At 39.5% G+C, this 17,078-nt stretch overlaps 1 pseudogene; it reads left to right on the plus strand.

The window, feature by feature from the left end:
- The first annotated feature begins 4,050 nt into the window (after positions 1–4,050).
- On the plus strand, positions 4,051–11,542 carry LOC102866790 (annotated as a pseudogene).
- Positions 11,543–17,078: the final 5,536 nt, after the last annotated feature.

Genomic DNA, 17,078 nt, shown 5'->3' on the forward strand with positions numbered 1-17,078 from the left:
CTCTAGGTTATCATACAACACTTATTATGGGTTGTGCGCTTGTACTTTGTAGCAAAGTCAGTCTGCCTGTCTACTAGTTTACTTCTTACATGGGAAGGACAGTTCTTTGTCATGAGGGATGATCTTGTACCTGCTCTAGGACTTGATTCAGACTGGTGTGATATCAGACCAGGTTGTCAGGATGTGAATTTATAAAGACAGTGTGATTACAAGGGTGGTGGTGGGGTTAGCAATCACCTGGATAGCAGAGTCCAGGCCATGGTTGTCTCAATTGCTTGCTATAGGTCTAAGAACTGGACAATAAATAAGAATGACAGAAGAAGAATTGATGTCTTTGACTTGTGGTGCTAGAGAAGAGTCTTGAACAGACTATCAGCTGCCAAGAGAACAAAGAGGCCTTTCATGGAGATGATGAAAGAAAGTTGCTCCTTGGAAGCAAAAAATTTGAAGCTCTGTCTCACATACTTTAGACCTGTTTGTTGAAAGTGACGGGTGTTTAGAGAAGGACATCATCATGCTTGGAAAGGTAGGAGGTCAGAATGTTGTTGTTGTTGTTGTGGTGGTGGTGGTGGCTGTTATATGCCTTTGAGTCACCTGTGAGTCACAGCAACCCCATGTACAACAGCTCTAAACCTTGATCTATCCCTTGACAATCTTATTGTCTCCAACACACCTATCCCCATTACCCCAGTGACTGAACTGATCCATCTCATCGAAAGTCATCCTATCCTGTGCTGTCCCTTCACCCTCCCAAGACTGATGTCTCTCTCCAAGGACTGTCAACATGATGTCTTTCTCCAACGTCCCACCTTGAGTATGTCAGAGGAAGCTTCAGAATCCTTGCTTCCAAGGAGCAGCCTGGCTTCACTCTCTCCGGGACAAACTTGTTTGTTCTCCTAACAGTCCATGATATATTCAATACTCTTCTCCAGCACCAAAGCTCAAAGGCATAACTCTCCTTCTGTCATCCCTAGTCATTTCCAGCTTTCTGATGCATAGCAAGTAATTTCAAAGACCATCACCTGTATCAGGCACACCTTAGTCTCCAGACTAACATCGTTGCTCTTCAGTACTTTGGAGAGGTCTCTGACAGCAGACTTACCCATCACAATACATCTTTTAATCTCCTGGCTAGTGGTACCAAGAGTGTTGATTGTGGAGCCCACCAAACTGAAGCTGTCAATAATCTCAATCTCTTCATCATCTATCATGATGTTGCTAATTGACCCATTGATGAGAATCTTTGTTTTCTTAATACAGAGCTTCCATCCATATCGAAGGTTGCAGTCCTTGACCATCTGCATCAAGTTCTTCAGGTCCTCCTCAGTTTTATCAAGCAGGGGGGTGTCATCTACATAATACAGATTGTTGATGAGTTTACCTCCAATCCTGATACCATATTTCTCCTCATGGAGCCCAGCCTCTTGTAGAATCTGTTTCATATATAGATTGAAAAGATATGGATATAGGACAAATCCTTGATGCACATCCTTCCAAATTTTGAACCATGCAGTATTTCCTTGCTTTGTTCTGATGACTGCCTCCTGGTCAAAGTTTAAGTTTCACATTTGCACAATGAATTGTTCTGGGATTCCTATTCTTCTCAGAGTCAGCCACAGTTTGTTGTGAGCCACAGAGTCAAATGTCTTTGCATAGTCAATGAAACACAGCTAGAAATTCCTCTGGTACTCTCCGCTTTCAGCCAAAATCCATCTGATATTAGCCATTATATCTCTTGTGTCACATCCTCCTCTAAATCAAGCCTGCACTTCAGGCAGTTTTTGGATAATCTTCAGCAAAATCTTGCTTTCACGTTATATCAATGATACTGTTTGACAATTTCCACACTCTTTTGGATCACCTTTATTTGGAATGGGAACAAATATAGATCTCTTCCAGTCACTGTCCAGAGGTTGTCCTACAGAAGTCCAAGGGTCAAGTCCACATTCAAATCCTGGAGGATTGGGGGCGGTGTGTGCGGAAGACTGGAGTGAGGGAGTATAATGCCTATGGCAGAAGGTGTTTCAGTGGAACCTATACCACACAGGATTCATCAGCCTACCCTGGGAAACTCTTGTAGCATAAGAGGAGAATATGTCCTAAGGCACAAGAAGTCAATACTGGAGCAGAAGTTCAAAACTCCTGTAGTCAAGAGATATTTTTCTTAGAGGAAGAAACTGGCAGCAGCTTGAAGTATTAGGAATCACAGAAGCCCAGAAAGATTGACATATAGGCCATCACATCAAGGGCTGGAAAGGGAAGAGTGATGTTTACTGAAGTAGGTGGTATTGGTGTAAATGCTGGTGGAACAGGGCAAGGGATGGCTCAAAACATGCCTGGCAAAGGTGGGGACAACACAGAATCAATTGTTTTTTTCTACTACTGAGAAACATCTTTCATCTGCTCTTCTCTGCAAAATGCTTGTCTGTCAGATAATGTTCTAAATCTGAGCAATCAAATTAAGACAGACCAGGATGAAGGCTTTGTCATCCACTACCAAAATAGCACAACTATGAAAACCCTGTGTACAACAGAGCACACTTAGACTAGAAGATAGGGCAGCTGAGGCTGAGCCCTCAAGTATGGAAACAAATAAGAGGAGAAACTGCTGTAAACGTGCATTAGTGATTGGAACATGGAATGTAAAAACCATGAGTGTGGGAAAATTGGACATTGTTAAGAAGGAAATGGAATGCTTAAATATTGACATACTAGGTATTTGTGAGATGAGACGGACTGGCATGGGACATTTTGAGTCAGAGGATCATAAGATCTACTATGCTGAAGACAAAAAGGTGAGGACGAATGAGGCTGCCTTCATAGTTAAAAAAGGCATATCTAGATCTATCTTGAAATGCTATGTTCTGGGTGACAAGATAATATCCATATGCATACAAGGAAGGCTGATGAATACCACCATCATTCAAATACATGCACCAACAACCAGAGCCCAAGAGGAGGAAATAGAAGATGTCTACCACCTTTTGCAGTCAGAGATGGATCAAGCATACAATCAAGATGCATTAATAATAATGGGTGACTGGAACACAAAAGTCGAGAATAGAGAAGTAGAATCAGCAGTTGAAAAACATGGACAGAAATGAAGGTGGAGATAGAAAGATACAATTTTGCACAATCAATAAATTATTCATTCCAAATACATTTTACAAGAAATGTAAACACAGGCTATACACATAGATTCCACCTGATGGTATGCATAGGAATCAAATCAATTACATCTGTGGAAAGAATTGCTGGAGAAGCTTAGTATCAGCTTTGAAAACTAAATCAGGTGCCAATTATGTAACAGAACACCAACTACTCATATAAAAATTCAAGCTGAAGCTGAGGAAACTTAAATCAAGTCCAAAATTTTGCCTTGAGTCTATCCCACCTGAATTTCAAAACCATCTCAGGAACAGGATTGAGGCCTTGGTTATTAATGAGCAAAGACCAGCTGAGCTGTGGGAGGATATCAAGAATATCATCTATGAAGAATGCAAAACCAGAGGAGGAAGAAAAAACCAAGATGTATGTCAGAAGAAATTCTCACTATTGCACTGGAGGGCCTAGAAGCCGAAGCAAAGAAAAGAAATCAAGATATTAAGGAGTTGAACAGAAGATTCCAGAGGGCAGCACGGGAAGACGAAGTAAAGTATTACAATGAAATGTTCAAGGAGTTGGGAGTCAGAAAATGAAAAAGCTCAAACTTGCTCAGCATTTCTTAAGCTGAAGGAACTGAAGAACAAATTCAAACCTCGAGTTGCAATACTTAAGGATGATTTAGGCAGAATATTAAATGATCCAGGAAGAATTAAAAGAAGATGGAAAGAGTATACAGAAGTCATTTTACCAAAAGGAATTGGTGGACACAGCATTTCATGAAACAATGTATGAGCAAGAGCCTGTGGTGCTGAAGGAAGAAGTTCAAGCTGCTCTGAAAGAATTAGCAAAAACCAAGGCCCCAGAAATTGATGGCATACTGATCGAGGAGGTCGGCATGGGAGAAGAAAATCTTGACTGAGATGGACTGACACCTTGACTATGACAATGGAGTCAGGTGAGTCAGATATGGTGACCTTGGCTCAGGATCTTGGAAGGTCTAGAGCCATTGTTTATAAGGTCTCGATGGAAAGTAAAAACAAGACAATTACAGGTTTTCAAAAGGGGTTGAAGGTGAAGTTCAAGGTGAGCCCTGTCCCCTTGTCTCAGTCTCCCTTCCTCCTGCCGCCTCAATAATTTCATCTTTTTTTCATTCTTGAGCAATAAGTGGGGTATTTTTGATAATGTAATTCATGTGAGAAAGGTGAATAATAAATAATGAAGGAGGAAGAACAGACACCTTTGAAAGGTGATATTGGCAATACAACAACAACAAAACCCCACTGAATATATTAAGAACTGCAAAGAGAGTTCTGGTGGCTGACTTCCTAGGGAGTTGCAATGCACACCCAAAGGCTGAACCTCTCTAGTGTTTCACGTCCTCCAGCTTCTGTAAAGAAGAAAACAGTCTCCTTTGGAAGTAGTCACAATCTTGGAAATCCAGTAGAGAATCAAACAGTCAGTTCTGTAAGGTCAAGGGGGAATAAGGAATCAATATATTGTGATGAACTCATCCACCTGGGTGAACCCCACAATGGAATGTCCCTCACTACCCTCCTCCCCCCTCAAGGACCTGCTATAAAAACCTGCCCAAAGAGACCCTAAGATATGGTGTGTTAAACAATGTATTTGAACTTTGCAAAATATTCATTAATTCCTTTTTGAACTTTAATTTCAGTTAAAATTTTAACTCCCCAAAGTATTAACCAGTGGAAGAAAAGAGAAAGATAACAAACCCCTTAGCTTCAAGCAACAGAGGCATTGACTGACTACTCAAAGTTAAGAAGAGTTCTAATATCACAAGAAAAGTCATGCATTTGGGGAAATACCCTCTAATTTTCAAAGTACTATTCATAACCAACGTAAATTCTAATTTACCAATCAGAGGGCCCAAGCAGTATATTGTCTACAGCTTTACTTTTTTTTTTTTTTAAACAAGAGAAGCAAAGCATAGAGAACAGAAAGAGAAGGGGGCGAAATAAGGAATGAAAGCATGAGAGTGTGATGGGTGACACAGTGGTTTAAATTCTTAAAAAAAAAAGTCACAAAGCACCTTTTATTCTTTCTTCCAATCTTCTCTGCAATTTTGGGGACATTTTATTAAAATGTGTAAGACCTACCTTCCTCTCTACTTTGAAAACAGAAGCTGTATATTAGGCTATTTCTGCATTCTATGCAGCACATATTAGAATGCATTGCTAGTGACAAACCCCATTGCCCTCAAGCAGATTCTAACTCATAGGAACCGTAAAGGACAGAGGTGAACGGTCCTGTAGCTATTTCTGAGCTGCTATCTTTATGGAACAGACTGCTGCATATTTTTCCTGCAGAGAAGTTGGTGGATTTAAACCACTGACCTTTTTAAGTAGAAGCCAAGCCCTTAATCATTGTGCCACCAGAGTTCTTTGAAAACAACAAAGATGAAGGGAATTCGAAAGTCTTCTTTAGTGTTACCTTATAAAATCTGTAACCTAGGTATATTATACCTAATGTTAGATGGATCTTGGTAGAAAGCAGAGAATACTAGAGGAGTGTCTATCTGTGCTTCATTAACTATACAAAGGCTTTTGACTTTGTGGATCACAACAAGCTGTGACTGACTCTGAAAAGAATGGGAATCCCAGAACATTTGATTGTGCTTATGTGAAATCTATACATGGACAAAGAGACAGTCATCAGAACAGAGCAAGGAAAGACTACGTGTTTCAAAATCAAGAAGGAGGTCTGTCAGGGATGTATTTGGTCTCCATACCTTTTCAATCTGTATGCAGAACAGATCATCTGAGATGCTGGGCTGTATGAGGAGGAATGTGGCATCAGGATTGTTGGAAGAGTCATCAACAACCTGCTCTATGCAGATGATACAACCCTGCTTGCTGAAACTAAGGAGGACCTGAAATGCTTGCTGCAGAAGGTCAAGGACTGCAATTTTCAATAAGAATTGAACTCAACATCAAGAAAACAAAAATTCTCACCACTGGGCCAATTGGCATCATCAGTATGGATGGTGAAGAGATTGAGATAGTTAACAGTTTTAGTTTACTTGGCTCCACAGTCTACGTTCTTGGTACCAGCAGCCAGGAAATCAAGAGATGAATTGCATTGGGAAAGTCAGCTGTCAGAGACCTCTCAAGAATACTGAGGAATAACAATATCAGGTTGGAGACTAAGGTGCTCCTGATCCAGGCTATATTCTTTGCAATTATGTGCTATGCATAGGAGAGTTAGACGGTGACTAGGGATGATAGAAAGAGAATCGATGCCTTTGAGCTGTGGTGCTGGAGAAGAGTACTGAATGTACAATGGACTGCAAGGAGAACAAACAGGTTTGTCCTGGAGAAGGTGAAGCTGGAATGCTCCTTGGAGTCAAGGATTCTGAAGCTTCGTCTGACATACTTTGGGCATGTTGCAAGGAGGGACTTATCCTTGGAGAGGGACAACATGTTTGGGAGAATGGAAGGACAGGCAGGAGAGGAAGACCCTTGGCGAGTTTGATCGATTCTGTGATTGGGCTGGTAGGAATGAGTGTGTTGGAGATGGCAAGGTTGGCACAGGATAGAATAGCATTTAGGGCTCTTGTACATAGAGTCACTATGAGTCGCAAGTGACTCGATGGACCATAACAACAACAACCTAGGTATACTGTGTGGTTGTTGTTATGTGCCTTCAAGTTGCTTGTGACTCAATGCAACCCTGTGTACAATAGCCTGAAACCTACTCTATTCTGCGCCAACACATCCATCCTTATTACCCCAGTCACTAAATCAATCTATCTTGTTGATGATCTCCCTCTCTTTCTCCATCCCTCTACCCTTCCAAGCATGGTGTGCCTCTCCAAGGACTAGTCCATTTTTATAATATGCCCTAAGTATGTCAGACGAAGCCTCAGAATTCTTGCTTCCAAGGAGCAGCTGGGCTTCACCCTCTCTAGGCTCAATCTCTTTGTTCTCCTAGCAGTCCATGGTATATTCAATACTCTTCTCTAGCACCACAGCTCAAAGGCATAATCAATTCTCTTTCTCTTGTCCCTAGGAAATTGCAAATACCAAGGTCTGGATCACGCACACCTTAGTTTTTACATTAACATCATTGCTCTTCAATACTCTGGAGATGTCCCTGACAGCCGACTTTCCCAATCCAAGTTGTCTCTTGGTTTCCTGGCTCCTGATATCAAGAGTGTTCATTGTGGAGCCAAGCAAACTAAAGGTGTTAACAATCTCGATCTTTTCACCATCTATCATAATGCTGGAAGTTATGCTACCAAGCCGAAGGTGGGTGATTTTCATCTGGGGTCCTCGGCCAGGTTCAAATTGTTTTCCTGTCAAGCATTCTTCTAGGTGGTATAGCACTGGTCTTTGCATTGCTGTACAGAGGGAACTCGTGTTGCTGTGATGCTGAACACTGTGACAGTGATATGCCAATCGTGGTAATAGTTACCCATGGTGGACAGGCTTGGCTGGAGCTTCCCGACTAAAACAAGCCTGGAAGTAGGAGCAGCATCCACTTCCGAAATGGCGTGCCTCCAGAAACCCTTTGTACGAACAGTGCTCAGGCCATTCATTCATAGGGTCGCTATGAGTTGTCTATGACTCGACGGCACCAAACAACAACAACAACAACATCATAATGATGCCATTTGGCCCAGGGGTGAGAATCTTTGTTTTCTTGATGTTGAGCTTCAGTCCATATTCAAGGTTGCAGGCTTACTGCAAAGATATTTCCCCCCAAATTATCATATAATATCCTTATTAGGTTGCTTGTATTTCTCTATTTTGTTACATCACATCAATAATATTAAAAATAAAATTCATGGTCTTTAAAAACTTGGCACACAATTCTTAATCATAGCATATCAGGCTTCTGGTGGCCTAGAGGTAAGAAGCTGTGCTGCAGTCCTGAAGGCACACACTTCAAATCCACCAGCTTCTCCATGGGACAAGGAAAGACAAACTCCACTTGTGCAATTAACAGCCTTTGAAAACTTGCTAGAGGGTCAGCTATGGGTCAGTTCCAACTTGACAGTGCACAACAACACTGCACCTGCTGCTTCTCATGATATATGTGGGAAATCTCCTGTGAGAGAACTCTAGTGGCCTATTGTTATGAAGCAATCTTGAAGGGATGTGGTTTGAAACTACCAACTGACCTACTGTAGAAGAGTGGGTAATTTCCTTTTCAGCAATTTACTGCCTCTGAAAACCTGCTGGAGGGTCAGCTATAGGCCGAGTCCAACTCGATGTCAAACAATAGTAGCCAACCTCCAATAAAACTTTCTAACCTTGGAGTTTGCATGGAAGGACATTATGAGCTGGATTCATTTCCACTGCAGTGATTGAGTTTAAAGACCAGAGCAGTTGCAGGACAATATCAAGAAGATCTGCAAGAATAAAGCAAAACTCCTTGTAAAAAAGAAAAGACATTTAAGTCCAAAACAAATGTCAGCACAGATACTGAAACTTATCCTTGAACATGGAGTACCTGAGGAAACTGGAAAAAATGATGGAGAAAAATAGCTGACCAGAATATTTCACAAGCTAGCTTGGGAAGATAAATTATTAAAATGGCATAAGCAAAAACATAGCGTTAGAAAACTAAAAGGGACTATAACATACATGATGAATCTCAAATTGATGTGGAAAAGTCAAGATTTGAGTTTCTATAATGAAGGATTCTATTAGAAAAATACTGAAAGATACAAAAAAGTACCATCAGAAGATGGAATGCAGATGCTCCACTAAAAAGAATTTGTTGAAGTCTGTTTTATGAGCAGCATATAAAAAATACTCCTACTACTACTAATAAAAAAATCTATACTATTGTTTCTATTGAAAGGAGCTTAAGCTGAACTGAAGGTACTAGTGAAAAAACTTAATTCCAGGAAATGTTAGAATACCAACTGAAGTTTCAACAAATTTATAAAACCAGGAAAAGGGCATACTTCTCTACGCCAAAAGTAATCAAAGACAGTTAACTGGCCAGCCAACTGGAAGAAGTCTGTATTTATGTCATTGCCAAGAATGATGATCCAACACAAAGCAGAAATATGAAGCAGTATCATAAATAGCACATCCAAGTAAAGAATTTTTTGAAGATAATTTAAAAATAGTTTGCCACAGTGTGCAAACTGGGAAGTTCCTGAAATCCACTTTATCTTAAGAATAAGATATAAAACGAGAGATAACTTTGTTGATATCGCATGAATTTTTCTTGGAAGAACAGAATACCTGAAAGTTTTAACTGTGCTTTAATCACGATGCCAGGACAATCAACTCTATAACCAATAACAAATTATGGATATTATTGTGATGAGTGGAAATTCCAATAATCTTTATTACATTCATATTGAAACTGAATAGACAAAGAGAAATTTATTTAGACAGAGAAATGAGATATTACCTAGTTTAAAATCAGGAAAGGTATGCATCAAATTTGTATCATTTTACAGTAATTATTTAATCGCTGTGTTGGACAAATAATTCAAGAAGCTGGAATATATGAAGGACAAATCATTACATTTGGAGGAAGACTAACAATCCATGACACTAAATGATAAACTTTGTTTGTTAAAGTACATAACTTACCGATGGAGATCAAGGACTACAGCCTTAAGTCAAGAATGATATTTACTTCGAAGGGACTGGAGAGCATTATGCAAAGTGAACTCAGTCCTATTAAAAACAAATACTATATATAAGACCATGATTATAGAAGGAGTATGAGGATCCAAGGAGGGAGGGGAGGGGATTTGAACAGAGTGGTGAAGATGAGTGGGGGATTATTCATAGGGTCACACAATTTGTGTGTGTGTGTGTGTGTGTGTGTATGAAGGAAATGGGAGTGATCCACTGTGAAAAACAGTGTATTTGAAATTTGTAAGTAAACCAGTATAAAATAAAAATTTAAAAGAAACCAAAAAAAGAATCATACTTTCACAAAAATGAAAAAGGTCCTCACAACTGAAGTATAGCAAAGTCCTCACAACATCATTATAAATAGAGAAATATGGAAGGTGTCAAGCATTTCATTTTACTTGCATCCACACTCATCGCTCAAAGATGCCATGTTTCTGTTATGTGCCATTTACTTGGTTCTGGTGAATAGTGCCTCTAACAACAGAAAATAAAATAACTTCCTACTCTTTTGTTATTCTCACAGTCACTACTGTGATTGATCCCATTGTTACAGCCACCATAACAGTCTATCTACGTGAGGGTCTTCCTCTTTTTTTACTAACCCTCTATCCTTACTTGGCTCCATTATCCTGATAGCAGCAGTCAGGAAGTCAGAAGGCACATTGCAGTAGAAAAGTGTACATCCACGGATTTCTCCAAATTATTGAGGAGCAGGGATGTTAGTTTGAGAACTATGGTGTGTCTGATTCAAACCATGATCTTTTCAATAAATTACTATGCACATGGAACTGGACATTGAACAAGGATGACAGAAAAATAGAGACTTTGAAGTGTGATATTGGAGAAGAGCACTGAATGTCCTACGGACTTGAAAACGAACAAACAAGTGTGTCTTGAAGATAAAAGGGTACTTCTTGGTGGTAAGATGATGAAGCTTCATCTCCCACACTTAGGACGTGTTGCTATGAAAGGCTATTCCTTGGAGAAGGACATAATGCTCAGAAAGGTGGAGGGACTTTAGAGTAGGTCCTAACAGAGGAAGAACAAATTGAATGTCTGTTTGGATCCATTGGAAGGTGACCAAAGTTCCTTTGCAATTCCTGCATACTATTTCGCATATATATATAAAGTCATTCGGTCCATTGCCTGAAAAAGGCTGACATCTGTATGAGTCAAGACATTTCCATCATCATCATCATCATCATCATCATCATCATCATCATCATCATATCTCCTATGATTAAGAGCTCTTCCTCTGCCATCAGAGATGCTGTACATGTCTCTTCCAAAATGTTCAGTAAAGCTTCTCATCATCTGTTGCATACTTTCTCGCTGTGCCATAAGGTGATGAACCACCAAAAGTTTTCCAGGCATCATCTCAAACTCGTCGGGCTCCAGGAGGAATCAAGGAAACTAGATGAACTTTGAGCGATTCTGATACTGGATTAGAAAAAATGGCTGTTGGTCATCATGTCCATGATCGAGCTCATGTCATTAAGAGGTCAAAGAACAAGAAGACTGGAGATGAGGAAGTGAATCAGGAATTCATCAACATGAGTGAAAGTGATACCCATGCTTTTGATGATGTGTGGCAAAATGAAATTCTGAAGTATAGACCAGGGGGAAGATGGCATAACCTGGAAAACACAAGGATGCCAAGTGTTGGTCATGAGAATTCAGGATTTCGAGAACTTAAAAGACGGGAGAAACCTCGACGAAGTCCAGCCATTGAAAATGGAAGAAAATTAAACATTTTTATGGATAAACTCAACATCAAAGGATCACCTGTAAAAATCAACAAAAGATAAATCACCATGCATTTAATTTGTTTAGTTTTCATTGTTTTAGCAGAAAAAGTAATGATGCTAGGTAATAGAAACAAAACCAATCTCTTGTTTTGAAATCAATGCTGTACTTTTGCAACTTCCTGTTGCTATCTGAATGTTCTTAGATGCTATCTTATCCCTTCCTTAGGATTAAATCTTGGATTGTCAACAATGTGAATAAATGGTTAACTAGTCTGTCAAAATTATTACTTTAAAATATACTGAGTTTTGAAACGAAAAAAAAAATAATAAGGTGGAGGGGCAAAGAACAAATACTGTAGGGTTGTGGAGAAATTGGAATCACTGTTGGTGGAAGTGTAAAATGTTGCAACCACTATGGAAGGCAGTATGGCACTTTCTCAACAAGTAGGAAATAGAAATACCATTTTACCCAGCAATTCCACTTTCAGGAACATACCCTGAAGAAACCAGAATTGCCACCCAAGCAGAGATATATGCTCATCTGTTTTTTTGCTGCTCTGTTCACAATAGCAAAAAGCTGGAAACAAACCAAGTGCTATGGACAAATGAATGGAAAGAGAAGCTGTGATATAGTCACATAATGGACTATTAGCAGCATTAAAAAACAAAGAACTCAGAAAATATTTTTACAAATGGGTGACCATGGAGGACATTATGCTAAGTGAAATATCTCAATCACAAAAGGACAAATACTACATAATGCCACTGTTCTAAACCAGGATTGACATGGGGTTTGGGAGGACACTAAGAGGGGATAAATAATTTACACAGCATTGAAACATATGAGGGAGAGAACTGTATAAAAGGAATATATGATTAAATTTCTATTGGCATGACAAGAGTCCAGAATAAGAGCTACATAGTCAAGTGGTCTTGGGAGGTGGGGGTGGGGAAATGACTGTATAAAAATGAAAGAACTTTTTTAAAAAAACAAAACAAAACAAAAAACCCCTTAACATCAGGGGAAGGGAACAGGAAGGAAAATGTGCAGCTCTGAATGAATGAAAATCCAAGTTCTTAATAAACTTAAATTAAAATCTCAATAATAAAAAGAAAGGTGGAGGGACAGCAAAGGAGAGACAGAGCCTCAACTAAGTGGACGGACACAGCTACTGTAGCAATAGGTTCAAGTAAGAATAGGATTCAGAGATTGTGAGAATGGCACAGGATAGGACAGGTAGTAATTAACGAAATCAATGTTTCTGAGTGCTGCACAGTATTACATCATGTGAATGTATCATACTCAATCCATTCTATTGTGGTCACACATCGGGGCTGTTTCTGTGTTCTTGCAATGGTGAATAACACTGCTATGAACATTGGTGTCCGATTCTCTGTGTCTCAGTTCTGATTATCTCGGGGTATATTCCAAGTTGTGGAATAGCTGGGTCATATGCAGTTTCTAAGTTCATTGTGGTGCCCCATTTTACAATCCCATCAACAATATAGGAGGTCCTATCTCACTACATTCTCTCTAACATTTATTGCTAGCTATACTGTTAAACTTTGCCACTACTTTTTACAAAATTAATATCTAACTTGAATATTTGGAGCTCTCGTGGCCTAATGGGTAAGGAGATGCACTGCCAAACCAGAGGCACACAGTTCAAATTCACCAGCTGTTCAGTGGGGGGATAAAATGAGGAATTTCCTCTCCTGCAGTTTTCAGCCTCTGAAAACATACTGGAAAGTCAGTTATGGGTCAATTCTGATCCTACAACGCATAAAAAACAATGAGTAGTACAGGGAGCGCACATGCCCTTGATTTTCAGGAGCTTTGCTGCTAATCCGAAGATGACACCTCGCTAGCATGTCGGGTCCACCAGTGGATCTGAGAGAGAAGAACGACCAATCCCCTCTCACAGTGTCACAGCCTTAGAAACCCAATGGGCAGACAACTATGAGTCACTTCTAATGGGAACACAGTGAATAAATGAGTGAGTGCTCAGCTGCACAAATATTTATTATTTTAAAAAGAGATTTATTTTTCTCTTACATTTGAATTCAGAGAAAGATAGTGTGGAGCTTTCAGGCCAGTTCTGTTATGTGCCTATGTGCCTTCCTTGGACTTCACAAGTGCTTTGAGTGAAGGTAACTTCACATTAAACTGTGCTCCTACTATCATGCTCCAGAAGAGAGCTTGAGGCATTAAAGCCAGGATCCAAGTGACAGGACAGAAGAAGAGGGAAGAATGGGCAGGTAACAAGTCAGTAGTTTTCCTTGGCAATGTCCTGAAACGTGCCAGATAACACTTTTTTTTTCTTTCTTTCTTTTTTTTTAATATATATTTAGTGAAACTTAATAAATCGATTGTCCACAGCTACAAGTGGAATGAAGAAATAAGAAACATTGTTCTAGGGAAGTTGAAGGACAATAACATATGCTTGAGAAAATATACAAGTTATATATGTGCACATATGTTCAGGGATAGAATGAGATACAGAGTTAGAGCATTGTTATGTTTTTATGTGCCATCCAGTTGCTTGTGACTTATAGTGACCCTATGTATAAGAGCCCGAAACACTGTTCTATCCTTTGCCAAACTAGCCATCTCAAATGCACGTATTCCCACCATTGCAGTCACAGAATCGATCCATCTCATCAAAGATCTTCCTCTCCTTCGCCGCCCCTCCACTCTGCCAAACACGATGTCCCTCTCCAAGGACCAGTCCCTCCTTGCAACATGCCCAAAGTATGTCAGACGAAGCTTCAGAATCCTTGACTCCAAGGAACATTTCGGCTTCACCTTCTCCAGAACAAACCTGTTTATTCTCCTAGAAGTCCATGGTATATTCAACACTCTTCTCCAGCACCACAACTCAAAGGCATCAATTCTCTTTCTGTCATCCCTGTTCACTGTCCAACTTTCTAATACATAGCACATAATTGCAAAGACGATAGCCCCGATCAGGTGCACCTTAGTTTCCAGCCTGACATCGTTGATCCTCAGTACTCTTGAGAGGTCCCTCACAGCTGACTTTCCCAATGCAATTCATCTCTTGATGTCTTGGCTGCTGTTACCAAGAGTGTTGACTGTGGAACCAAGTAAACGAAAACTGTTAATTATCTCAGTCTCTTCACCATCCATACTGATGCTGCCAATTGGCCCAGTGGTGAGAATCTTTGTTTTCTTGATGTTGAGCTTCAATCCATATAGGAGGCTGAAGTCCTTGACCTTCTGCAGCAAGAGCTTCAGGTCCTCCTCATTTTTAGCAAGCGGGGTTGTGTCATCTGCATAACACAGGTTGTTGATGATTCTTCCTCCAATCCTGATGCCACATTCCTCCTCATAGAGCCCAGCATCTCAGATGATCTGTTCTGCATAGAGATTGAAAAGGTATGGAGACAAAATACATTCCTAACTAACCCGCTTCTTGATTTTGAACCACATAGTGTCTCCTTGCTCTGTTCTGACAACTGCCTTTTGGTCCATGTGTAGGTTTTGCATTAGCACAATCAAATGTTCTGGAATTCCCATTCTTCTCAGAGTCAGCCAAAGCTTGTTGTGATTCACACAGTCAAAAGCCCAAGTTAGAGCATTGTTGTTGTTGTTGTTTAATGCCGTCGAGTCGTAGACGATTCATAGCGACCCTATGAATGAACAGCCTGAGCACTGTTCATACATAGAGTTTCCGGAGGCAAGCCGTTTCGGAAGGGGGATGCCGCTCCTGCTTCCAGAGTTAGAGCATTAGGATTCTTAAATGCATTCGGTTCTCTAATATTTGTTAACATTTTATGTCAAAGTTGGTATTAATTATAAAATTTAGTCAATAATATATAAATTGCACACACACACTGTAAACAACACAGAAAAGTGTGTTTTTGGTGGAATTATTGTATTATTCTTTTGGAAGACATTAGAAAACTAACAACACAGAAAAGTGTGTTTTAGGTGGAATTATTATATTATTCTTTTGGAAGACATTAGAAAACTGTTTGCTGTAGAATTTTTTCAGACTCTGGAGAAACACATGTATTAGAGTAGAACTGTGCACTATGCACATTTCACTGTTTTCCAGGAGATTGCAAATCTTGTCTTTCAACTTGCCTCTGGAAATATAAGAACATCCAAATTATTGAGTAACATTCTGACCACAATAACTTTTTTAATTACTCATGGACATTTTAAAAGAAAAGGAATTAACAAAAGAAAACAAAAGGATAAACTTAAGAACACAATCTCCCAGGAGTCTATTCTCACTTATTGTAACTTTGTGTTATGGAGACAAAACTATATTTACTTTCATTTTCTTATATAAAATTGAGTGATGAAATGTTCTATTTTTTATGTTATCCATTGTTATCTATTTCTTCTTTAATGATGTGGACTAGGTATTACAAAATTTGCAGGTAACCATATACAAATAGACTTTGTTCTGTAATACTAAGTATTTATTGCAAAATAGATCAGTGATACAAATGTCACCTTATATTTATGCTTATTTCAAGATGTTATTCTTACTACCTATATGTATAGTATAGAGATAAAAAATGTTAAGATTAATGGTATAGAAATATGATTTATCAGCCTTTCCATAACTGGAAATGAGAGCGGAGACCAAATGAGGAATGCCAGCTGACCTTTATCAGCTTTACAGGAGGGAACTGTTTTCTTCCACAGCTTCAATAACACAAAACTGATTCTTAGGAGGTCAGACGTGTCCCCCACACTCCCATATGCCTTGCTACTCATAACCAAGCTCCTATGCTGGGTCCAAAATCCGGTCACAGACCATGCAAAAATATATTGGGAGAGTCAAAAGTTATAATACAGATTAATGACAGAAAACAGTGAAAACAGCCCCCCAAATGTGAAAACAGGGACCTCAGCCTTGGGTTTCATGATTCTTAGTGTTCCCGTGTTCTTAGTTCTGCCACTATAAGCTTTCCTCCTCCAACTGTCTAACAAAGTTCTTCGTCCTGTCAATATTGGCTCTCACACCAATTGTCCAACGAAGTTCTCAGCCCTGCCACTATTGACAACCTCCTATCAACCCAAAGTCCCATCTCACATTAATTCTCCAGTTCAACCATCACTGCTGCTGCTGTCCCAAAGCATGTCTTACATTACATTGGGTTGGAAGAGGATGCCTTCATCTTCTGGTGGGGAATATTTTCTCTGTAGTTAGAGCTTTTCCATTTACTGGAGATACTAGTTAATCCCCTTGTAGATTATAGACGGGCCTATTACCTTGCCAATCTCCTTGTTGATAAACCAAAATGTGCTATATGCATAGTCCTGCCAATTCACATAACAATGTCAAATAAGGTCTAGAGAAATTATAATGGTTGTAGTTGTGGTTGTTGTTGTTGATTGCCTTCAAGTCAAGCACGACTCATAGCAACCCTATGAACAAAAGGCCTGAAGTCCCTCTACAACTATCAACATTTATCAAAGTTCATAGTTTCTAGAGGCATGTTGTTTAGAAAGTAGATGCCATTCCCGTTTTCAAGCCTGTCATAGTATGTTATTGTTTTTATGTATCATTGTGTTGCCTGTCAAGTATAGCGACCCTGTGTTCAGAAGCCCTGAACT

The sequence above is a fragment of the Elephantulus edwardii genome, unplaced genomic scaffold (genome assembly GCF_000299155.1).
Source record: "Elephantulus edwardii isolate Elephantulus edwardi_28Jun2011 unplaced genomic scaffold, EleEdw1.0 scaffold00159, whole genome shotgun sequence".
NCBI lineage: Eukaryota > Metazoa > Chordata > Mammalia > Macroscelidea > Macroscelididae > Elephantulus > Elephantulus edwardii.